Genomic DNA, 27,639 nt, shown 5'->3' on the forward strand with positions numbered 1-27,639 from the left:
CCCCACAGTACCTAATCTGTACAATCTGCTTAGCACCCTGAACCCTGAGTGAAAATGGTATACTGTTCTGGACTTAAAAGATGCTTTCTTTTGCTTGCCTCTTCATAAAGATAGTCAGTTGCTGTTTGCTTTTGAATGGGTAAACCCAGAAACCGGAACGTCTGATCAACTAACTTGGACCAGACTCCCACAGGGGTTCAAAAAACTCCCCCAATCTCTTTGATGAAGCCCTCCACAGAGATCTCAACAACTTCAGAACTACACAGCCCGAAGTCACCCTGCTTCAATATGTGGATGACCTGCTACTGGCAGCCGATACCAAGGAAAACTGTGAGTCTGGGACCCAAGCACTATTATCCGAGCTTGCTCAACTCGGGTATAGGGCTTCTGCCAAAAAGGCCCAAATTTGCCAGCAAGAAGTAATCTTCCTGGACTACTCCCTTAGGGGTGGTAAATGATGGCTCACTGAGCCCAGAAAACAAACCGTTGTGCAGATACCACCCCCATCTAACAAGAGGGCAAATGAAGAGGCTAAATTGGCAGCCCTAAACGGAGTAACCATGTTAATACTTTCCACACCAGAGGAACATAAGGACACTGACACTGAACTCCTCGACTTTACTGAGCCCAGCCTGCAATTTCAGAAAGCCCTACACTACATTAAAAATGTACATCAACTCACTCACCTTGGTTCAAAGAAATTGCAGGCATTCCTGAAGGATCAAGAACAGAGTTTTCCACTAACTGGCTCACAGCGAAAGGAAATAGCTGATCTGGTAACAAAAGCCTGTCGGGTCTGTCAATTGGTTAATGCTTACCCTTCCAAGCTTCCTGCAGGAAGGCGCCTTCAAGGAACCAAACTAGGACTATTTTGGGAAGCAGACTTTACTGAAATTAAGCCAGCAAGGTATGGACTTAAATATCTCCTAATCTTTGTAGATACATTTTCAGGATGGATTGAAGCCTTCCCCACAAAAAATAAAAAGAAAAAGAAAAAAGAAACAATGCAAATGGTGGTCAAGAAGATCCTGGAAGATATTTTTCCAAGATATGGCCTGTCTAAGGTAATAGGGTCTGATAATGGACTGGCATTCATGGCCCAGGTAAGTTAGGGGTTAACCAGGACCCTGGGGATTAATTGGAAGTTACATTGTGCTTATAGACCCCAGAGATCAGGACAAGTAAAAAAAATGAATAGAACCATTAAAGAGACCTTAACAAAATTAAGCTTAGAGACCGGCATAAAAGATTGGACTATGCTCCTGCCTTATGCACTGTTTCATACAAGAAATACTCCCTCTGTTTCTTTGTGTAACCTCACCCCCTATGAAATTCTCTATGGTGCCCCTCCTCCAGTAAGGGACCTAACCCCAACTCTAAGACCTAACGACCCCTTCCACACCCCCTTGCTTGACAGACTTAAAGCTCTTGAAAAAACTCAGTGATACCTGTGGAAACAGCTGGCCACTGCCTACCAACCTGGAGACGAAGGAACTCCACACAGATATTAAGTGGGAAACTTCATCTACGTAATACGACATCAGGTGTCATCCCTGGAATCCCACTGGAAAGGACCATACCAGGTGCTACTTATAACACCTACAGCGGTAAAGGTAGACGGAATCACTTCCTGGATCCATGCCTCTCATCTCAAGCCTGCACCCTGTCCAGACTCTGGCTGGAAATTGGAAAAGACTGGTAACCCTCTCAAATTGCATATTCACCGTGTGGATAAGGCTATGGACTCTCCCCTTGACCACCAGTAGTCCTAACCCTCATCAGCCCATTCAGCAGCGATGGCTAATCACAAATCCTACTGGACAAGAAGTATGATCTATCTCACATAGAGCCCCCTTAGGGACATGATGGCCATCTCTCCACCCAGATATTTGTCAGCTGGTTATAGGTCTTTCCTATTGGGATATCCCTGATGAAGAGGATCCCACTAAATTTCCATTAAATCCCTTCCGTACCATAGATAATAGAAACAAACATTATGGATGTAGGGACACACTAGCCAGATGCAGGTTGGCTAACCTAGATTACTATGTTTGCCCGGTGGACTATCAAAGCCACAAACAGTCATGGCTGTGTGGGGGAAAAACCAACTTCTTCTGTAAGTCATAAGGATGTGAACATACAGGGGCTACCTGATGGAACCCAAACCTCTGCCGGTTCTCAGACCATTGCCCCCTTGCTGAAGTAACAGGTACTGAGGTACCCCTCCACCCATTCACTCCTCTCTTCTCCTGTCAGTGCCCACACCGGGTCCCACCAGGTCCTCTTACCAGCTAACCCAAATCTCAAACCAGCTGAGGAGAGCCCTCAGACCCCTATCCAAGATGTAATGAAAATGGCCTTTAAAGTTGCTTTGTCATCACTGAAAACAGGTTACTAAGAATTTAAAGTCCCTCACAGGCTTTTTGGGATACTCACTCCAGTTTGTGTTAGGTTTAGTCTTAGGGTTAGGGTTTGGGTTCGAATTTGTGTTATTGCTAGTGTTAGGTCTAGGGTTAGGGTGACTCTTAAGGTTAGGGTTAGAGTTATGGTTACAGTTAGTGTTAGGTTTAGGGTTAGGTTTAGGTTTAGGGTTAGGGTTAGGTTTAGATTTATTGTTAGTGTGTGGATTAGTGTTAATTTTAGGATTAGATAAGTGTTAGGGTAATTGTTAGATTAGAGTCAGGATTATGGTTTCTTTTAGGGTTATGGTTAGACGTAGGTAGTATTAGTGTTTGTGAGTATGTGAGTGTTAGTGATAGGTTAGTGTTAGTGTTAGGGTTAGGGTTTTGGTGAGGGTTAGGTTTAGTGATATGTTTAGGGTTAGGGTTCATGTTAGGGTTAGGGTTAGGGTTTGTGTTAGTGTTAGGTTTAGGGTTGTTGTTTGCGTAACAGGATTAGGGTTAGCTTTAGGGTTAGGGTTAGGGTTAGTGTTAGGTGTAGAGTTAGGTTTAGGGTTAGTTATAGAGTTAGGTTTAGGGTTAGTGTAAAGATTACTGTTATGGTTAGGATTATGTTTAGGGCAAGGGTTAGTGTTAGTGTTAGGGTTAGCTTTTCTGCTTGGGTTAGTGTTATGGTTAGTGTTAGGTTTAGTGTTAGGGTTAAGATATGTTAAGTGTTAGGGTTATTGTTAGGATTAAAGTTAGTGTTAGTATTAGAAATCAGTTTAGATTTAGGGTTATTGTTAGGGTCAGGGTTAGTGTTAGGGTTAGGGTTAATGTTATGGTTATGGTTATTTTTATAGTTTGGCGTAGGTTTAAGGTTAGTATTAGGATTAGTGTTAGTTTTCAGTTTATATTTTGTGTTAAAGTTATGTTTTGTGTTAGGGTTAGGATTAGTGTTAGTATTAGGGTTAGAGTTAGGTTTAAGTTTACTCTTAGGGTTAGGGTAAGGGTTAGCGTTAGGGTTAGGTTTAGGGTTAGTGTTAGGGTTAGGATTAGGGTTAGGCTTAGGGTTACTGTTAGGGTAAGTGTTAGGGTGAGGGTTCGGTTTACGGTAGTATTAGGTTTAGGATTAGGGTTAGGTTTGTGTTAGGATTAAGGATAGGGTTAGAATTAAGGTTAGTGCTATGGTTAATGTTAGGGTTAGGGTTAGTATTAGTGTTTGGGTTAGGGTTAGTGTTAATTTTGGGGTTAGTGTTAGTTTTAGGGTTGGGTTATGGTGAGGATTAGATTTTATATCAGCATTCGGGTTAGGTTTAGGTTTAGGATTAGTGTTGGATTAGTGTTAGTGTTAAGGTTAGTGTTAGGTTTAGGGTTAGCATTAGGGTTATGTTTAGGGTTAGGGTTAGTTTCAATGCTAGGGTTAGGGTTAGTTTTAGGGTTAGTGTTTTGGTTAGAATTAGGGATAGTGTTAGGTAAGTGTTTCCATTAGGTTTAAGTTAGGTTTAGGGTTATTGATTGGTTTATGGTTTGTGTTTGATTTAGGGTTAGTGTTAAAGTTAGATTTAAGGTTAGGGTTATGGTTAGAGTTAGAATTAATATTAGGGTTAGGGATAAAGTTAGAGTTATTGTTAATTTTGGGTATAGTATTAGTGTTACATTTAGTGTTAGAATTAGTGTTAGGTTTATGGTTAGGGTTTTTCTTAAGATTCGTGCTAGGGTTCGAATTAGAGTTTGGGTAAATGTTATGGTTAGGATTAGAGTTATGTTTATAGTTAGGGTTAGTGTTAGAGTTATGGTTAGGTTTAGTTTTAAGATTAGTGTTGGTTTTAGGGTTAGGTTAGTGTTTGAGTTATGGTTTGGGTGAGTGTTATGCTTAGGGTTAGGGTTAGGGTTAGTGTTTCATTTAGGGTTAGAGTTAGGGTTAATGTTAGTTTTAGGGATAAGGTTAGAATTAGGATAAGCAAAAGTATTAGGCTTAGAGTTGTGGTTAGGCTTAGGGTTAGTGATAGAATTAGTGTTTTTATTAGGGATAGTGTTAGGGTTAGGATTATTGTTAGGGTTAGGGTGAGTTTTACCTTTAGTTTAGGGTTACTGTTATGGTCAGGGTTAGGGTTAGGTTTAGGGTTAGTGTTAGTGTTAGGGTTAGGAACAGGGTTAGTATTAGGTTAAGTGTTAGGTTTATGTTTAGTGTTAAGTTTGCATTTAATTTTAAGATTAGGGTTAGTGTTAGTCTTAGGTTAGCAATAGGGTTAGGTTTAAGGAAATTGTTCAGGTTAGGGGTAGGGTTAGGGTTAGTGATAAGTTTAGGGTTATGTTTAGTGTTAGTGATAGGGTTAGGGTTTGGGTTAAGTTTACTGTTATGGTTAGGTTTAGGATTAGTGTTAGGATCAGTGTTAGTGTTAGAGTTAAGGTTAGTGTTAGGGTTAGAGGTTTTGTTAGGATTTGTATTAGGTTTAGGGTTTGTCTTAGTTTTAGGATTTGTGTGTTATGTTTAGGGTTATGGTTATGGATAGAGTTAGTGTTAGGGTTAGGTTTAGTGTTAGGGTTAGGGTTATGGTTAGTGTTAAGTTTTGTGTTAGGTTTTTAGTTACAGTGAAATTTACGGTTAGGGTTAGGTTTAGGGTTAGTTTTTGGGTTAGTGTTAGGGTTAGGTTTAGGGTTAGGGTTAGGGCTTGTGTTAAGTTTCAGGTTAGGGTAAGGTTGAGGGTTTGTGTTAGGGTTAGGGATCGGGTTAGGGTTAAATTTAGGATTAGGTTTAGACATAGTGTTCAGATTAGGGTTAGGGTTAGGATTAGGGTTAGGGTAAATATTTGTGGTAGTGTTTGTGTTAATATCAGAATTTAGGTTAGTGTTTGTTTTAGGTTTAGTGTTATGGTTAGTGTTAGGGTTTATGGTAGGTTTAGGGATAGGGGTATGATTAGGATTAAAGTTAGGATTAGCATTAGGTTTTGGATTAGGTTAGGGTTAGTGTTAGGTTTTGGGTTAGGTATAGGGTTAGTGTTAGAGTTGGGTTTGGGTTAGGGTTAGTGTTAGGGTTAACATTATAGTTAGGTTTAGATACATTGTTAGGGTTAGCATCAGGGTTAGGATAAGTTTAGGGTTAGTGTTAGGTTTAAGTTTAGGGTTAGTGTTATTTTTAGTTTTAGGGTTATGTTTAGGTTTAGGTTTAGAGTTAGGGTTAGTGTTAGGGTTAGAGTTATGGTTAGGGATACTGATAGGGTTAGGATTAAAGTTAGGGTTAGTATTAGGGTTAGGGATAGAGTTTGTGTTAGAGCTAGTTTTAGGGTTATGTTTAGGATTAAGGTTAGTGTTAGGGTTAAGTTTATGGTTAGGGTTAGTGTTAGGTTTTGATTAGAATTAGGGTTAGGGTTTGGGTTAGGGTTTGTTGTAGGGTTAGGGTTATTATTAGGTTTTGTGTGAGTGTTATGCTAAGGGTTTATATGAGGTATAAAAACAGGATTAGGGTTACTTTTAGGGTTATTTTTTGTTTTAGTATTAGGTTTATGGTTAGGTTTAGAGTTAGGGTTAGGGTTATGTTTAGGGTTAGGTTTAGTGTTAGGTTTAGGGTTATGGTTAGCGTTAGAATTAGTGATAGAGTTAGGGTTGTAGTTAGTGTTCGTGTTAGGGTTAGGGTTAACATAATGGTAAGTGTTAGGTTTAGGTTAAGGGATCTTTTAGGTTAGGGTTAGGGTTAGGTTTATGGTTAGTATTAGGGTAGCATTAGGCTTGGGTTTAGGGTTGGGGTTAGAGTTAGTGTTAGTTTTATGGTAATGTTTAGAGTTAGTGTTTGTGTTAGCATTAGGTTTACGGTTAGGGTTAGTGTTAATTTTAGGGATAGTGTTAATGTTAGGGTTAGGTTTTGTGACAGGGTTAGGTTTAGGGTTAGGTTTTGGTTTTGTGTTAGGGTGGTTTTGTTTAGGATTAGGTTTACAGTTAAAATTATGGTTAGGGTTAGGGATACAGTTAGTTTAAGTGTTAGTGTTAGGTTCAGGATTAGTGTTTGTGTTAGAAATTGGGTTAGTGTTAATATTATTTATAGGGTTAGGGTTAGGGTTATGTTTAGTTTGTGGTTAGTATTAGGGATTGTGTCAGGGTTGTGGTTAGTGTTAGGTTTGGGATTATGATTAGGATTAGCTTTAGAGTTAGGGTTAGGATTAGTATTTGGTTAAGGTTACTGTTAGGGTTTGTGTTAGATTTTGGGTTAGGTTTAGGGTTATTGTTAGGATTGGATTAGAGTTAGGGTTAGTGTTAGGGTTAGCATTATGGTTAGGTTTAGGGTTAGTTTTAGGTTTAGCCTTACTTTTTGGGTTAACATTAGGGTTAAAGTTTGTGTTAGGGTTAGTTTTAGGTTTAGGGTTATGGTTATGGTTAGGGTTAGAGTTCTGTTTAGGGTTACGTATAGGGTTAGTGTTAGTGTTAGCGTTAGGCTTAGATTTAGGGTTAGTGGTATGGTTAACATTTGGTGTAAGTTTAGTGTTACTTTTAAGTTTAGTGTTAGAATTAGGGTTAGTTTCAGGGTTACGGTTATTGTTAGGATAGGTTTAATGTTAATATTAGGGCTCCAGTAGGCATTAGCTTTAAGGAAACAGTTAGGGTAATGATATTTTTAGGGTTACGGTTCAGGTTAATTTACAGTAATGGATAGGTTAGGTTTAATAATAGTGTTAGGGTCAGGCTGAGAATTAGCATTAGAGTTAGGGCTAGGTTTATGGTTAGAGTCAGGGCTAGGTGTAGGATTAAGTTTAGGTTTAGTGCAAGGACTAAAGACAGTGTTAGGTTTAGTGTAAGTGTTAGGGCTAGGTTTAAGGTTCGAGTTAGGGATAAAGCTAGGTTTGGGTCTTTGATTAGGGCTATTTTTTGGGTTACATTAGGGCTCTTCTTAGGTATATGGCTAATGTAAGAACTAAGGTTTTAATTAGGGCTAGTTTTAGGGTTACATTTAGCACTGAGCCAATTTAGGGATTAGGTTTAGGTTTAGGGTGAAATTTTAACTAGGGTTAGTGTTACGATCTCAGTCAGGGTCACAGTTCATTTTGTAGTTAGGTATAGTACTCAAATTAGGGCTAGGCTTAGGGCTAGATATTGGGTTAGGATTTGGATTAGGTTAAGGGTTAGGGTTTGTCATGTGGCTCAGTTTTGTTTTAGGACTAAAGCTAAAGTTAAGAGTAGTTTTATGATTATTGTTAGTGTTATTACTACTGATAGAATGAGTTTAGGCTTAGGACTAGATTTAGAGTCATAGTTAATTCTAAGGATAGGGCTATGGCTAGTGTTAGAGCTAAGATTAGGGCTAGTGTTTGGATTATGGTAAAGGATAGGTTTAGTACTTGGAATAGGGCTATGGCAAGAGTTAGAGTTAGACTTAGGGCTAGAGTTTGGGTTAGGGTTAAAGCTAAATTGTGCTAGAAGTAGGTCTAGGCTTAATGTTAGGCTTAGGCCTAGGATTAGGTCTATGTTTTTGGTTAGGATTAGGGTTAGGTTTAGGGGATTGGCTGCCTGTTTAATTTCCACCTTTATTTCCATTTACCCATAGGGGACTAAATGAAGTGAAACCTTAAAATACAATGTGTTCATGATAGTGAACCATTGAATTGAGAAGAACATACCTTGGGAGCATACTAAGACTAGATAAAAGATGAATCCTGCCCAGTATCAAAGAAATTTGAACAAAACTAAATCTCACCCTAACATTACCTCTAACCCTAGCCCTAGCCATAACCCTAAACCTAACCTTTACCCTAGCCTGATTAGAGAACCATTGATCCTAGAATTCCCACCCTTGTGGAGCCTGGTGGGGCAAGTTAAGTGATGAATCCTATGCAACTTCAAACAAATCTGACCAAATAATTATGGGAGGTATTTCAGTACACGCATATTTTCCTGTTTTCTCCTAAAGCGCTCCCAGGTTAAGTTTTTTTTTCATGCTTAAGCATAGGCCTACTTTTACAAGGAACATACCAGAGTCCCTACAGAGAACTGATGGAGTGTGTGAAATTTCAAGTATCTAGCACAAACCTTGTTTGATTTTCATCTTCAATAACTTTCCAGTATATGTCAAAATTAAGTGAAATCTTAAAATACAAAATGTTCCTGACAGCAAACCTGTGAATGGAGAATGCCTAAACCTTGGGAACAGGGTAAACCTAGCTAAAAGATAAATCCTTACAAGTATCAAAGAATTTTGAATAACACTATCTCTAACCCTAACACTAGCTCTAACCCTAACACTTCTCCTAACCTTAACATTTTTATGAAACTTTTGATTGTAGAACTACCAAACTTGGGCAACATATAGGAAAAGCTAAGGGATGAATGCTGTGCAGTATCAAAGAAATATTTCCAAAAAGTTCATGGAGTACATCAGTACATGCATATTTCCTTGTTATCTCCTAAGGGACTCTTGAATAAAGTTTTTTTACATGCTTCAGCTTAGGCCGACTGTCACAAGAGCAAACCAGAGATTGCTCACAAAGAATTGATGGAGTGTGAAGTTTCAAAGATAACACAAATGCTGTTTGATTTCCAGCTCCATTTCCATTTACCTGTATAGGACAAAGTGAACAGAAACTTTAAAATACAAATTGTTCCTTACAGTGAACCATTGATCATAGGAGGCCCAAACATATGTAGTATAGTAAGGATAGGAGAAAAATGAATCCTGCCCAGTATCAAAGAAATTTGAAAAAAAAAAATAACTCTAACCCTAATACTAGCTCTAAAACTAGTCCTAACACTATTCTTAACAGAAACACTTAACAGTTTGAAAAACTGTTGATCCTAGAAGTCCCAAACATGGGGAGCCTAGTGGGCTAAGCTATCAGATGAATCCTATGCAGTATCAAAGAAATATGACCAAATAATTGAGGTGATATTTCAGTTCATGCATATTTCTGTGTTTTCTGCTAAAGGGCTCTTGGATAATGATGTTTTTTGCCATCTTTATCTTAGGGCTACTTTCACAAGGAGCAAACCAGAGAGTTCCCACAGAGAACTGATTCAGTGTTTGAATTTTCAAGCAGCTATCACCAACCCGGTTTGATTTCAACATCCATTTTTATTTACCTATATAGGTCAATATGAAGTGAAACCTTAAAATACAGAATGTCCTGTTAGAGAACCATTAAAATGAGAAGGCCCAAACCTGATGAGCATATTAAGGCTAGGTAAAAGATGACTCCTTCCAAGTATCAAAGAAATTTGTACAAAACTTACTCTCACTCTAACACTACATCTAACCCTATGCCTAACCCCAAACCTAACACTAACACTAACCTGATTAGAAAACCATTGATCCTAGATGTCCCACACTTGGAGAGCTTTGTGGGGCAAGCTAAATAATGACTACTACTCAGTATCAAACAAATAAGACAAAATAATTATGTGAGGGATTTCAGTGCATTCATATTCCCTGCTTTCCCCTAAAGGGCTCTCAGATAAAGTTGTTTTTGCATGCATCAGCTTAGGTCTACACTTACAAGGAACATACCAGAGTGTCCCCACAAATAATTGAGAGTGTGTGTACAGTTTCCAGCAGCTAGCATAAACCCAGTTTGATTTCCAGGTCCATTTACATTTACTCATATAAGTCAAAGTGAAGTAAAATGAAAATGTTAACTGTGGTGGACACCAAAATGTTGAACCAAAATGCCTAAACCTGGAAAAGAGAGTAAAGTTAGTTAAAGATAAATCCTGGATTGTATGAAAGAAATTTGAATAAAGTAACTCTAACCATTACACTATCTCTAAACTGAGCTATAATCCTAACCCTAAACATTAACATAGCCCTATCTCTAATCCTGAATTTAACCCTAATATTAACTGTGGCCAAACCCTAGCTCTAACTGTGTACATTACCATATATCTAACCCTAACACTAATGCTAAAAGTAGCTGTAATGTAACATTTACCCAAGACCTGCTCTAACCCTAACCCTCGCCCTAGCCCTAAATCTAGCTCCAACCATAACACCCTAAAGCTAACCCTAATCCTATGCCTAACAATCACCCTAAACCTAACCCTAACACTAGCCCTATTCTTAACCATAAATGTAGCCCTAACCCTAGCTGCAATCCTATCATTTACCCTAAACTTAAGCCTAAACCAAATGCTAACAATAGGACTAAACCTAACTGTATAGCTATCCCTAAGGCTATTCAAAAATCTAAACCTAAACTGAACCCTAACCAAAACCATATCCATTACCCTAAACCTAATGCTAATTTGAGCTTTAACCCTAAACCTTAACCAAAATCAAACCCTAATCTTGACCCTGATCATAATAATACACCTAGCTCTAAACCTGATCTTTACCAGAAATCTAACCATTACAGTAGACCTATCCATAACCAAACCTTCAACTACCCTTAAATGTAATGCTAGACCTGACATTAGCACTAGTCTTAATCCTAGACCTAGCCCTAACACAAACCCTCATCCAAGCTGGAAACCTAGCCTTAATCCTAACCCTCACATTCACACGAACCCAAGACCTATTCCTAAACTTAACCCTAGCCCTAACCTTAACTCTAACTTTATCCATTACCCTAAACATAACCCTTATCCTAATGCTAACCTAAGACTAACCCTAACTTTATCACTATCTCCAAAACTATCAATTACCCTAAACCTAACCTGAACCCATAACCTAACCCTATCTTTACTTTAACCCTAACCCTAATTCTAATTTGAGCCATAATCCTAAACTCAAACCTAAACCAACCCCTAACACTGACCCTGGCCCTAATAATTCCCCTAGCTCTAAACCTGACTCTTATTTTACACCTAACCCTTACAGTAGACCTAGTGTAAAACTTTCCCTAAAACTCTCCCAAACTGTAACACTAGACCTGACATTATCCCTAGCCATAATTCTAGCCTTAAACCTAACACAAAGCCTAGCTCTTATCCTAGCCCTAAACATAGCCTTAATTACAATCCTAACCCAAGCTCTAGGCCTAACCCTGACAATAATCCTAGCTAGCCCTAATTTATTTCTATCCATAATACTAGTCCTAAGAATAACTCTAACTCTCGCATTAGTCCTTTCACATGTTCTAACCCAATCCCTTACCATAACCCTAACCCTAGCCCTAACCCTTGCTTTATCCTTTGGCCTAGCACTAACCTTAGACAAAACCTAACTCTAAATCGAGCCCTAATTCTAAGACTAAGCCAAACCCTAAAACTAGCCCAAACCATAACACTAATCCTGAAACTAGCCCTAGCCCTAAATCAAAACCTAGCTATACCTATAACCCTAAACCTTAACCTAAACCCAAACCTAACCTTAAACCTAGCCCTAACCCTAGCCCTATTATGAGTTATAAGCCAAACCCTAGCTTTAACCCTAGCCCTATTTGAACCATAAATCTAGCCCTAAACTGATCTCTAACTCTATCCATTACCATAACCAAAATCATAACCCTAATGCTAAGCCTCGGCATGAACCCTAATCTTAACCAAATCTACTACCCTGAACCTAAAACTAACCCTATCATTACCCTAACCCTAAGATAACATTAATTCAAGCCCTAACTTAAAACCAAAGCCTATCCCAAACCCTCACCCTGACCTTGATCCTAATAAAATTCCTAGCTCTAAACATGAACATAACCCTACACCTAACCTTTACCCTTGGCCAAGCCATAATCCAAACCTTAAAACTATCTTTAACCATAATTCTGGACCTGAAATTAGCCCTAGCCCTAATCCTAGTCCTAATCCTAAAACAAACCTGAGCCTTCATCCTACCCCTAAACCTAGCTTTAATCATAACCCTGACCCTAACCCTACCTCTAACCCAAATGGTAACACTCACCCTACCTCTATACCTAGCTATAATGCCATCTCTTACCCTAAACTTAAACCTAATCCAAACCCTAAATATATGCTTAAGACAAACAATAAACCTAGCCCTAATCCTAGCACTAATATTGAATTGTCTCCAACCCTAACTCTAGCACTAAGACTCACTCTAACTCTCGGCCTATACCTACCTCTAGTTCTAAAGTTATTCCTTACCATAACCCTATCCCTAGCCCTAACCCTTGCCCTATCCTTAACCAGCCCTAACCATAGATATAACCCTAAATCCAAATCTAACCCTAACCCTAAGCCTAAGCTTAACACTTAAACTATCCCTAAACTTTACCCTAAGAGTAAATCAAAAACCAAGCAATAGCCCTATCCCTAAACATTAACTTAAACCAAACCCTAACACAAAATATAGAACTATCCCTAGCCCTAATTCGAGTTCTAACACTAACTTTAAAACTTACACTGACCATGACCCATATCCTAACACTCAACCTAGCTCTAAACACCACCCTCACCTTAAACCGAATGCTAAGAATAACTCGAACAATAATTTGAGTTCTATCCCTAACCCTAAAACGAACCCTGACTTGACTCTTATCCTAAAACAAAACCTAGCTATAAATAGCACCCTAAACTTAAACCTAACTCTAACACTAAACTTAACCATAACACTAAAACTTATCTAATGTTAACCCTAGTTATTACATTAGCCGTGGCCCTAATTCTATCCCTAACCATAACACAACCACTATCCCTAAACCTAGATTTAACAATATCTCTAACCCTAACCATAGCCCTAAACCTAGCTCTAAACCAATTCCTTTCACTAAGCAAACCCCTAAACCTAAGAGTAAACCTATCCCTAATATTTAGGCTAACCAAAACCCTAACTCTATTAATAGCCCTAACCCTAGCTCTCATTCTAGCTCTAACCCTATCCCAAATTTTAACCCTAACCCTGACCCTTATACTGACAGTTCAACTAATACTAGGTCTATCTCTATCCTTAACTCTAACCCAAACCTATGGTAATCTTATTCCTATACATAACCCTGAAGCTAACTCCCAGCCTAGCGCTAACATTACTTCAGAACCTAGCCCATACACTAAACATAAGACTAAACCTAACCTTAGTTCTAACTCTCACCCTAACCCTAACTCAAGACCTAATCATAACAATTAGCACTAGCCATAACCTTAAATCTAACTGTATCCATTACCCTAAACATTACCCTTTAGGCTAATGTAACCCTAGGTCTAATCCTAACCCTATCACTATCCCCCAAACTGTCAATTACCCTAAACCTAACCTGAACCCTAAACCTAACATTATCATTATCCTAATGCTAACCCTAATGCTAATTCAAGCCCTAATCCTAAACTCAAACCTAAACCAAAGCCCAACATTGACCCTGAAATTAATAATTTCCCTAAATCTAAACCTGACTATTACCCTATACCTAACCCTTACACTAGACTTAGCCATAAACCTAACCCTAAAACTCTCCCTAACCATAACCCTAGACCTGACTTTACACCTAGCCATAATCTTAGTGCTAAACCTAGCACAAACTCTAGTCCTTATCCTAGCCCTAAACATAGCCTTAATTATAACCCCAACCGTAACCCTAATCCTAAACCTAACACTAACTCTAGCCCTAATCTTAGGCCTAATTTAGCCCTATCCAAAACCCTAACGCTAACCGTAGCCCAAAGACTAACTCTAACTCTCACCCAAGCCCTAACTCTAGTTCTAACCCTAAACTTTGGTGGAAGCCTAATCCTAGCCTGAACCATAGGTCTAACCCTAGCCTTATTCATATCCCTAGCCATAATCCTAGATCTAACCCTAATTCTAAATCTATTCCTAACAATAAGCATAAGTGTAAACCTAACTCTACCCATACCCCTAGACCTAGCTCTGAAACAAAACCGAGCCATATACCTAACCCTAATCCTTACATAATCCAAACACTAATCATACACCTAGCCCTACCCCTAGCAATAATTTGAACCCTAAAATAAGCTGAACCCTAAAAAAACCCTCACCCTGACTCTTACCTTAACACTAACCCTAAGTCTAAACATCACCCTAAATCTAAACATAAACCAAGCACTAGACCTAGTCCTAACCCCTAACACTAAAATTAGCCCTAATCATAACCCTAGTACTTACATTAGCAGTAACTCTAATCCTATCCGTAACTTAACCCAAATCCTAGCCCTATTCCGAGACCTGACACTAGCTTTAACCCTAAACCTAACTCTAACCCAATCACTAATTATAAACATAACCCTGTCTGTAACCCCAGCTCTAACCCTATCCATTACCCTAACCATAACCCTAACCCTAATGCTAACCCTAGTTCTAAACCTAACCCTATCCATAATCTTCACCCTATCCATTACCCTAAATCTAACGTGAAACCTAAACCTAACCCTATGATTACGCTGATCCTAACCTAATGCTAATTTGAGTCCTAATTTAAACCTTAACCTATCCAAAACTCTAATCATGTCCATGACCCTAGTAATACCCTTAGCTCTAAGTCTGAACCTAACTCGAAACCTAAGGCTTACAAGAGGCGAAGCCATCAACCTAACTTTAAATTATCTTTAATCATATACCTACATCTGAAATTAGCCCTAAACGTAATCCTAGCCCAAAATCTAGCTGTAATCCTAAACCAAACCATAACCCAAGAAATAACCCTAATTCTAACCCTCACCCTAGCCCTAAACCTATGAATAACCACATCCCTTAGCATAAACCTAACCCTAACCCTAAAAATAACCCTAACTCCTGCCCTAACCCTAGGCCTAATACTAACACTAAGCCTAGAATTATTTCTAGCCCTAATTTAATCCTATCCTAACCCTAACCCTAGCCCAAGACTAACTATAACTCTTGCCCTAGCCCTAGCCCTAGTTCTATCCTTAGCCCTAAACTAACTCTAGTTCTAAACCTAACTCTAAATTTAATTGTAATCATAAGCCAAACCAAACCACAACACCATGATAAACATAATGCTAATCCTAAAACTTGCCCTAGCCCTGGCCCTAGCCATAAAACAAAACCAAGCCATATCCCTAACCCAAATCCTTAACATAAGCCAAATCAAAACCTTACACCTAGCCCTAAGCCGAACTCTCAAATTTACTCTGACCCTGAGGCAGACCCTAAACTAATCCTAGATCTAATCATAACCCTAATTTAAATTAACAGTAACACTAGACCTTGCCACAACCATAACCCTAAAACTAGCCTTAATGGTAACCCTAGTTAGTACATTATTTGTCATCATAACCCTGGCCCTAACCATAACCCAAATTATACCCCTAATTCTCTTCTTAACCCTAGCTTAATACCTAATGTTAAACCTAACACTAGCCCTAACCCTAACCCTAACCCGAGCCCTAACCGTAGATTTAAACCGATCCCTTACACTAAGTAAAACCCTAAACCAAATGCTAACCCTAGTCCTAACCTTAATCCTTAGCCTAACTTCAACTCTGAACTTATTACTAGTCTTGACCCTAGCCCTCATTCTACCTCTAAATATAATCCTGACCCTCATCTGATTGTACAAGTAAACCGAGGTCTAAACCTGACCCTAAACCTAAATCAAAACCTAACACTAGACGTACATTTAAACAAATACTTATACCTAATCCTAAGACTAGACATAGACCCAGAGCTAATTCTCAATATAGCTATAACTCTAGCCCTAGACCTAAACAAAATCCTAGCACTAGCTCTAACAATAACCCTTAATATAAACCAAACACTTAAACTATCCGTAGACCTAAACCTATTTCTAATTCTGGCTCTAACCATAAACCTAACCCTACACTGAACACTGACCCTGATCCTAACACTTAACCTAGTTTTAAACCAGAGACTAACCCAAAACCTAGACCTAACACTAGAACTATCTGTGAACCTAAACCTAAAACTAGCCCTAAATATAACCCTAGATTTACATTACCCATAGTCCTAACCCTAGCCCTAAACCTAACACAAAACCTAAAGCTAACACTAGGGCTAAACTTAGCTGTAAATAAAAACATATGCCTAGCACTAACCCTAATGCTAACTCTAACCCTAACCATCTCCTTAGACCTAACCCTAGCTCAAAGCCTAACCCTTACACTAAACATAACCCTAGCCCTATCCTAAATCCTAATCCTAACCCTAGACCTAATCCTAACCTTAACTCTAGTCCAAACTTTAGCTCTAACCATATACATTACACTAACCCTAACCCTAATTAAAACCCTATCCCTAACACTAAACCTAACTCTAACCATAATCTTAACTCAGAAGTGAACCTAAACCTAACACTTGGCCTAGCCCTAACCCTAGCTCAAACACTAACCCTTATCCTAACCTAACCATAACCTTAACCCTAAACTAACACTTACCCTAACCCTAACACTTACCCTAAACCAAATCCTATCCCTATCCCTAAAACTAACCTTAATCCTAGACTTAATACAAACCATAACCTAGCCCTAAAACTAGCTCTAAATCTATCAATTACACTAAACAAAACCCTAACCCTACTGCCAACCCTAACTCAATTGCTGAAACCTAACTCATCCATTACCTTAAACCTTAACTGAAACCTAAACTAAACCCTCCAATTACCTTAACTTTAAACATAACCAAAACACTAATTCGAACACTAAACCCTTAACCTTAATGTACACCAAACGCTAACCCTGACCCCGACCGTGACACAAATAATAATTCTAGCTCTAAAGCTGACCCTTAACATAAACCTAACCATTACACTAGACCTAGCCATAACCTAACCCTAAAACTATCCTTAACCATAACCCTAGACCTGATATTAACCCTAGCCCGAGTCCTAGCCCTAACCCTATCAGAAAACCTACCCATTATCCTAGCCCTAATCCTAGCTTTAATCCTAAACTGAACCATAACCCTAGGCCTAATCCTAATTCTAACCCTCACCCTAGACCTAAACATAGCTCTAATCTCACCCATTCCTCTCAACTTAACCTTAACCCCAGTGCTAACTCTAACCCTAGCCCAACCCATAGGCTTAACCCTAACACTAACCCTAGTCCTAATACTAGCCCTAATTTAGCCCTAACCCTAAACTTTAACCTAAGCCTACTCTGAAGAATAAATCTAATTCTCAACCTAGAAATATCCCTAGTTCAAAACATATTCCTTACCATAACCCTAAACCTAGCCCTAAACCTAGCACAATCCCTAAATCTATATCAACCCTAACTCTAAACCTATCCCTAAACCTAAGCCTAAACTTTACTCTAACACAAGCCCTAATCCTCATGGTAATCCAAAATCTAGCCTTAACCCTATCCCTAGGCCTAAAACAAAACTGAGCCATAGCCCTAACCATAACACTTAACCTAAACCAAAACCTAACCCTACACCTAGCACTAAATTTAGCCCTAATTCGAGTCCTAAACCTAACACTAAAACTAACCCTGACCCTGACACTGACCTTAAATATAACTCTTGCTCAAACATCACCCTAACCCTAACCCTAAAACGGGCACTAATTTTAATAGTAGTTCATACATACATACATACATACATAGCCCTAAATCTAGCCCTGACCAAACCCCAAACCTAGCACTTATTTGAGATTTAACCCTAATTAAAAACCTAACCCTAACCCAAAACCTAGCGCTAAACCTTACCCTAACCCTAGCCAGAATCTTAACCATAACTCTTGCCTTATTACTAGCTGTAACCCTATCCATTACCCTAACCATAGCCATAACCCTAATGATAACCCTAGGACTAACCCTAACCTTATTGCTAACCCTAACCTTATTTGTTAACCTAAACATAACTTGAACCCTAAATCTTACCCTATCATTACCCTAACCCTAAACCTAATGCTATTTTTAGCCCTAATCCTGAACTTAACCTAAAACAATCCCTAACTCTGACCCTACCCATAATAATATACCTAGCTCTAACCCTGACCCTACCCCTAAAATTAAACCTTATACTAGACCTACCCATAAACCTAACCATAAAACTATTCCCAATGTAACCATAGACCTGATATTTTCCCTAGCTATAATCCTAGCCCTAACCATAACACAAACCATAGTCCTAACCCTAACCCTAACTCTAAACTTAGTCCTAATCCTATCCTAATCCTAGTCCTAAACTTAGCTCTAACATTATCAATTACCCTAAACATAGCCCTAATTCTAATGCTAACCCTAGGCATAAATCTAATCCTATGCCTAACCATAACCCCATCCATTATGCTAAAACTATCCTGAACCCAAACCTAACCCTATCATTACCCTAACCCAAACCCTAATGCTAATTTGAGCCCTAACCCTAAACCCTAACCTAAACAAAACCCTAAACATGAACCTGACCCTAATAATATCCCTAGCTCTTAATTTGACCCTTTCTCTAAATCTAACCCTTAAACTAAACATAACCATAAACTAACCCTAAAACTATCTCTAACTGTAAACCTAGAACTGACATTGACACTAACAGTAATCCTAGCCCTAACCAAAACACAAACCCTAGCCCTCACCCTAGCCCTTAATGTAGCATTAATCATAACTCTAATGAAAACCGAGCCCTAACCCTAATTCTAACATTCGTCCTAGCCCTAAACCTACCTCTAACCCCATTATTTACACTAAACCTAAACCTGAGCCCAAAACTAACCCTAGGCCTATCAACATAAACATAAACCTAGTCCTATTCCTAGCTCTAATTAAGCCCTATTCCTAACCAAACTTTAAGCCTAGCCTAAGACCCTCACTCTTGCCCTAGCCCTATTCTTAGTTCTAACCCTATTTTTATTTATCATAACCCTAATCCTAGCTATAAACCTAGAACTAAGGCTAGCCATATCGTAAGCCCTAGACCATACCCTAGATCTAATCCTAACTCTAATCTAACTCTAAACCTAAGACTAGTGTTAGGGCTAGGTTTAGGAATAGGTTTATTTCTAGTGCTAGTCTTAGGTTTAGAGTTAGATTTAGAGTTAAGATTACTACACTAGTGCTAAACCTAATGCTAATCTTAAAACAAGCCCTAACCATAGCCCTAGCCCTAAAAAAAAAAAAAAAAAAAAAAAAAAAAAAAAAAAAAAAAAACAAGCAATAGCCCTAACTTTATGCTTAACCTAAACCAAAACCTAACCGTACACCTAGCCCTAACCCTAGACTTAATTCAAGTAAAAACCCTTACCCTAAAACTACCCCTGACCTTAATTTTGACCTTTACACTAACCCTAGAACTAAACATCACCCTAATGTTAAATCTAACCCTAAAACTAGACCTAATTCTAACCGCAATCTTATAAATAGCCCAAATCATAACTGTACTGCAAACATTGGTTGTAACTCTAAACCTAGCCCTAACTATAACAAAAATTTAGCCCTAATCTGAAACATAGCCCTAGGTTTATCACTAAACCTAATCGTAACACTAGCCCTAACCCTACCCTAAATGTAGCCCTAACCCTAGGTCTAACCTTATCCCTTATTCTAAGCCAACCCTAACCCTAATACTAACCCTAGTCCTAACCCTAATTGCATTTCTAGTCCTAATCCTAGCCCTCATTCCAACTCTAACCATAACTCAAACCTGACACTTAATCTGACTCTAATGGTAACCGTAGGTCTAAACCTGAAACTAAACCTATACTGAACCCTAACACTAGCACTAGAAATAAACCTATTCCTAAACCTAACCCTAACACTAGCCCTAGACCTAAACCTAATCCTAAACCTAGCCATATCTCTAGCCCTAGACATAAACAAAAACCTAGTCCTAGCCCTAATAATAAATCTTAAACTAATCCAAACACTAACCCTACACTTAGACCTAACTCTAGTGATAATTCTGGTTTTAACCCTAAAGCTAACTCTAACCTGAACACTGACCCTGACCCTAACATGAACTCTAGCTCTAAACATCATGGCAACACTAACCCTAACCCTAACACTTGATCTAGCCATAACACTAATCCAAAAACTGGCCCTAATCATAACCCTAGTTTTTATACTAGCTGCAGCCCTAACACTAAACCTAACCTAACCCAAAACTTGGACCTAATCCGAGTGCTTACCCTAGCTTTAATCCTAACACTACCCTAGCCAAAAGCGAGTCCCTAACCCTTCCTTAACCGTAGATCTTATCCTATTTTTTACCTTAAGCCAACCCATAAACCTAACGCTAACTCTTGCCCTAACCCTAATTCATAGCCTAACCCATATCCTAACCCTAATACCAGTCCTAACCCTAGCCCTAATTCTAGCTCTAATCATAACCCAAACCCTAATCCTAACTCTGAAACTTATACTGACCCTAACACTAACCATAGGTCTAAACTTGACCCTAACCTGAACCCGAACCTTAACATTAACCCTACTGGTAATACTGTACCTAAACTTAAACCTAACACTAATTGTAGACCTAAACCTAATCCTAAATCTAACTATAACTCTAGCCCAAGACCTGAAAAACAACCTCGCCCTATCCCTAACAATCACCCTTAAGATAACCCAAAAACTAACCCTACTTATAGACCTAACCCTAGTCCTAATTCTGGCACTAACCACAACACTCACAGTAATATGAACACTGACCCTGACCCTAACATGAACCTAGCTCCAAAGCTCACCCTAACTCAAAACCTAATCCTATCACTACAAAAAGCCATAACCCTAATCCTAAATCTAGCCCTAAACATAACCCTAGCTCTTAACTACCCATGGCACTAACCCTAGGCCTAAACTAACACAAAACCTAGCCCTAATCCTAGGCATTAACCTAGACCTAAGTGTTAACCCTAAACTAACCATAGCCCTATCCCTAACCCTAACCTTCTCCTTAGACCTAACCATAGCTCAAAGCCTAACCTTTACCCTAAACATAACACTAGCCCTATCCCAAACCCTAACCTAACCCTACCCCTAATTCTACCTTTAAACATAGCCCTAAATATAGCTCTAATTCTATACACTACCCTAACTCTACCCTAATCCTAAACATAAGCCTAGCCCTAACACTAGCTCTAAACTTATCCATTACCCTAACCATAATCCTAACAGTATTTCTAACCCTAGGCTTAATCCTAACACTACCACAATCTCTAAACCTATCCATTATCCTAAAACTAACCTGTACCCTAACCCTAAGCCTATTCATTACCCTAACCCTAACTCTAACTCTAACACTAATTAAAACTCTAAACCTGAACCTTAACCTAATCTGAACCGTAAGCCATACCATGACCTTAATAATACATATAGCTCTAAACTTGACCCTTTCCCCTAAATCTAACCCTTACACCAGACCTAACCATAAACATAAACCTAAATCTATCCCTAACCATAACCCTAGACTTAACTCTAAACACTTAACCTAACACAAAACCTAGCTGTAAACCTTATCCTAACTGCAAAACTAACCCTAACACTAGAGGAACTATAAATCTACCCATAACCATAACCCTAGCTCTTACATTACCCACACACATAACACTTCCCCTAAACCTCACACACAACCTAGACTAACCCTAGCCCTAAACGTAGACCTAAGAATAACCATAACCCTGTCCCTAGTACTAACCTTACCATTAACACTGGCCCTTGCCCAAACCCTACTCAAATTCTAATCCTTATCCTAAACATAGCAATAGCCCTAACACTCAATCTAACCCTAAACCTAGCCCTAATCCTAACTGTAACCATAGCAAAAAAACTATGACAAACTCTATCCTTTACCTTAAATATAATCCTAACCCTAATGCTAACCAAAGCCATAAGCCTAACCCTAACACTAACTGTAGTCCTGACTCTAACTCTTACCCTCACCCTAGCCCTACCCCTAGCTCAAACACTAACACTTCTGCTAAAACTAACACTAACACTAACCCTAGGCCTATCTATAAACCTAGCCAAAATCCTAACATTAACACAAGCACTAACACTAGCACTAACCCTATCCTTTACCCTAAATATAAACCTAACCCAAATGCTAACCCTAGGCCTAATCCTAATTCTATCATGAATACTAAGTTTATCTATTACACTAAACCTAACCTGAACCCTAAACCTAACATTATCCATTACTTTAACCCTAACCCTAGTGCTAATTTGAACCCTAACCCTAAACAATATCATAAACCAAACCCTAAAACAGACTCTTATCATAATAATACACCTAGTTCTAAACCTGACTTTACCCTAAACCTAAATTTCCACTAGACTTAAATCTAACGCTAATTGAAACCCTAAACCTACACCTTAACCTAAACTGAACTGTAATACATACCCTGACCTTAATAATACATCTAGGTTTAAACTTGAACCTTACCCTAAATCTAACCCTTACAAAAGACCTAACCATAAAAATAACCCTAAATCTATCCCTAACCATAACCCTAGACTTAACTTTAGACACTTACCCTAACACGAACCATAGCTCTAAACCTAAAGTTAACACTATTCCTAAACATAACCCTAGACCTGACATTAGCTCTAGCTCTAAACCTAGCTCTAACTCTAACACAAACCCTAGCCCTCATCCTAGCCCTAAATCTAGCCTTAATCCTAACCTGAACACTCACCTTATTCCTATACCTAATTTTAACCCTTGCCCTAGCCATGAACCTAACCATAACCTTATCCCTTCCCATAAAACTAACCATAAACCTAACACTAACACTAACCCTAATTCTAGCCCTAACCACGGGCCTAAACATAACACTAAACCTAGCACTAATCTAGCCCTTATTTAGCGCTAACCCTAAGCAAATCTCTAACTATAGCCCTAAGAATAATTCTAACTCTCAACCTAGACCTATTTCTATTTCTAAACCTGTCCATTACCATAACTCTAACACGAACCCTAAACATAGCCCTAACCCTAGACCTAACTATAACTTTAAATTATGGTTACAAACTCTAAATCTAACCCTAACCTTAAGCCTAAACTTCACCCTTCCACTAGCTGAACACTATCGCTATTCATAAACCTACCCTAACGCTAGCCATAAACCTAAGACAAAACCGAGCCATTACCCTACCTTAAACCTAACCTAAACCAAACCCTAACCCTACAACAAGCCATAACCCTAGCTCAAAGTCGAGTCCTAGGACTAAAACTAACTCTTACCCTGACTCATATCCAAACACTAACCCTAGCTCTATATATCACCCTAACCATAAAGCAAATGCTAACACCATTCCTAGCCCAAACCCAAACCCTAAAACTAACATTAATTATTACCCTAGTTCTTACATTTGCCTTAGTCCTAAACCTAGCCATAACCCCAAAACAAAAATAGCCCTAATATGAGCCATAAAACTACATTTAAACCTAACCCTAAACATAGCTCTAAGCCTAGCTCTAAACCTATCTCTTATCCTAATCCAAACCCTATCCATAATGCTAACCCTAGTCCTAATCCTAATCCTTAGCCTAAATCAAACACTAACCCTATTACTAGTCCAAATCCTAGTCCTTATTCTAGCTCTAAACCTATCCAGAAACCTGACCCTAAACTTCAACCTTATTCTGACCATAACACTAATTATAGGTCTAAACCTCACCCTAATCCTATACTGAACCCAGAAACTAGCCCTACCAGTAAACATTTTCCTAAACCTAAACATAACTTTACTGCTAGACCTAAACCTAATCCTAAATCTAGCAATAACTCTAGCCCTAAATCTAAACAAAAACTTAGTCCTTGCCCTAATAATAACACTTAACCTAATCCAAACAATAACACTACCCCAGACCTAACCCTACTACTGATTCTTGCTTTCACCATACCTCTAATCTGAACACTGACCCTGAAACTAACGCTAAACCTAGCTCTAAAAATGACTGTGTACCAAAATCTAAACATAACACTAGAATTAGCCATAACCCTAAACCTAAAACTAGACCTAATTAGAACCCTAGATCTTACATTACCAATAGCACTAACCCTAGACCTAAACCTTATACAAAACCTAGCCCTAATCCAAGGCCTATACCTATCATAAGCATAACACTAACCCTAAACCTAGCACTAACCCTAAGTCTAAACCTCACCTTAGACCTAACCATAGCTCAAAGCCTAACCTTTGGCCTAAACATAACCCTGGCCTTATCCATAACAATAACCGAAACCCTACCACTAACCCTAACACTAACCCTAAACCTATATATTATATCCCTAAACCCTTATTATATCCCTATTCCTAATGCTAACGCTAGGCCTAACCCTAACCCTATCTCAAACCATAAATCTCTACATTACCCTAAACCTACCCTGAACCCTAAACCTAACCCTATTAATTACCCTAATCCTAACTCTTACCCTTATTCTCATTTGAGCCTTATCCCTAAATCTTAACCTAATACAAACCATAACCCTGACCCTGAACCTAAAATACCCCAGCTCTAAAACTGACCCTTACCCTAAACTTAACACTTATCCTAGACTAAGACATAGACCTAATCCTAAATCTACTCCTAACTGTAACACTAGACCTGACATTATCCCTAGCCCTAATTCTAGACCTAACCCTACAACAAACCCTAGCCTTCTTGCTAGCTCTAAACCTATCATTAATCATAACCTTTTCCCTAATCCTAATTCTAACTCTCACTCTACCTCTAAACCTACCTATAACACATCCCTTACCCTAAACTTAACCCTAAACCTAGCCCTAATGCTAGGCCTAAGCTGAACACTAACCCTAGATCTAATACTTGCCCTTATTTAGCCCTATCCCTAAAACTAACCATAACCTAGCCCTAAGACCCACTCTAACTCTCACCCTAGCCTTATCCCTAGTTCTATCCCTATCATTTACCATAAGCCTACACCTACCCTTAAACTTGCCCTATCCTTAGATCTAGCGCTAACCCTAGATCTAACCCTAACTACATGACTAACTAAACCTAAGCCTTAGCCTAACACAAACACTGGTCCTGATCCTAATGCTAATCATATAACCTAGAACTAAAACAAAACTGAGCAATAGGGGCTGAGAATGTGGCTCAAGCGGTAGCACATTCACCTGGCATGTGCAGGGTGCTGGGTTTGATCCTCAGCAACAATAAAAATGTAATTTTAAAAAAAAGATGTCGTTTCCACCAAAAACTAAAAATAAATAAATAAATAAATAATATTGTAAAAGACTCTCTCTCTCTCTCTCTCTCTCTTTCTAAAAAAAAAACAAAACTGAGCAATAGTCCTAATCTTAAAACTTAACTTAAACCAAACCCTAACACTACACCTACTAGACCAAACCCTAGCCGTAATTCGAGTCCTAAACATAACCTTAAACTAACCCTGACCCCTGCCACAGTCTGGCTGGGCACAAAATCACAAGCCACTCAAGCAGGAACAAACTTTATTTTTTGAAATGTTCGGGATGATCGCCAATCCACACATGAGGAAGTTCCTCCCCCGGAACTCCCTCCTACTGTACTTCCCCAACCAATGGGAACTCTCCAGGAGTCCCATAGCAGGCTGAGGTGAACAGCAGGAGTCCAATATCCATATGAATGCAAATCTTAATATAATCATATCATCTCAATGGCTAGCTGGCTCACCTTTCAACCAAAAATGCCATGCATCATATACTTGGCTGACTCTTAGCATCTTCCCCCTTCTGTTTACTTAAGCAACAAGCAAAGTGGCTAGGGAGCCTGCCTGTTAGGTTTGTCCAATTCAACATATGGTTCTTACCTGTCATCTGAAAACTGACCTCAAGGCGTAAGCCTCCTGTCTTAGGTTGATACCACTGCAATTGGATCATACCCATCACTGACTACCGGTCCAGCATATAGCCATACTTGTGGATAGGCCTATGCACCAGTGGGGGTGTGAGGTTCTTTGCCTCACCTCTGTTGGCCCCCAAAATTAGACCACCACTAGTAGAAGGGAGGAGGATACAGAAATGCCACGACACCAAGTCAATTGACGGCTCCTAGGAAAAATTGCATCACTGGTGACACATCAGCAAAGATACGCTAGCACTACCATAATTCGCTGCATCAACAGAGAGATCACAATGCATACAAGTGATACATAGTCCAGGCAAGTTCTGTAAGCAGTTCAAAGCGGAGGAATCTATCAATATGTCCATATCCTCCCAAAATAAATCGACTCATTGATTGAGCATTACTTGTTGAGTTATTAATCATTGATGTATCAGTTTATAAAGTCTGTTGTGATAACTCTAGAAGAAGTTGTAGTTTGGTTTCATCTTTGTCTTCACTGGCACTGGGATGAAAATAGGAATTCTGACAATGAAGCTAAAAAAAAAAAATATGTAACATTTCAACAGGTACTAAGAACACAATTTTTAGAACAATTTACATTATCCTGAACAGAATTATTACATATAATGAAAAGGAAAGGTGAAAGTAAACAAACAGATCTATTAACCTCCTATTTGTTCATATATTAAAACAATCCTCAACAGCAGTTTACCCAAATAAATTAAACTATTAAAATCACGTGAATAATAAAAAAAAAATTCGGATCCATAATCATGAGCGCTCCTCATATATGATATATGGACATACGCACATACAGACATACAACACAAAACAGAAGTGTGCACACGTAACATACAACACATAAGACAATAGTAAAGGCCTTGTAGCTTTACCTAGGTGAAATCTCCATTGCAATGTTTAAAAACTCCACAGTCAAAAATTAAAACTGATCAGAAAAACATTAACCTAGGTCTGTATGAGCTCAAAAATAAAATAGAACTTTATGATGTGGGAAAAAGCAATAATAAAATAGATATTGAAAAAAGCATCCTGGTTAATCACTGTCGCAGATGTAAGAATAGCCAAGCTGGAGTTCTGGATATCAGCTGTTATGGATTTGAGTCAAATCATCTTCCTTTTGGTCTGTAGAAATAGTTTTGGTTAATCTCTCTGGAATCCAAATTGGCTGCTGTTCTCCCTGTGGAAAAACACAAACAGAGCCCCGACTCCAGACTATCACTGGGTCAGGACCTTTCCATTGTCCTGTTAGAATATCCTTCCAAAGTATCTTAGGCTTATGTACATTTTTTGGATACAAATGTCTTTCCGCAGCACTAAGCCCTGATGAATCCAAATTTAAAAAGTTTAGAGTAAAAAGGGTTATTTTAAGTTTATCTTTGGGGGATATATACCCCTTTCCAATTCCCTCCTTTTGTTTTAATAAGTACATTTTAATAGTTTGATGAGCTCTTTCAACTATGCCTTGTCCTTGTGGATTGTATGGAATTCCTGTTATGTGTGTAATGCCAAATGATGAGCAAAATTGTTTAAAAGAGGTAGACGCATAACCAGGACCATTATCTGTTTTTAACTGTTTTGGAACACCCACAGTGGCAAAATTTTGTAAGCAATGAGCTATAATGTCTTTAGTTTTTTCTTCGG

This window comes from Marmota flaviventris, unplaced genomic scaffold (genome assembly GCF_047511675.1).
Source record: "Marmota flaviventris isolate mMarFla1 unplaced genomic scaffold, mMarFla1.hap1 Scaffold_55, whole genome shotgun sequence".
In the NCBI taxonomy this organism is placed as follows: domain Eukaryota; kingdom Metazoa; phylum Chordata; class Mammalia; order Rodentia; family Sciuridae; genus Marmota; species Marmota flaviventris.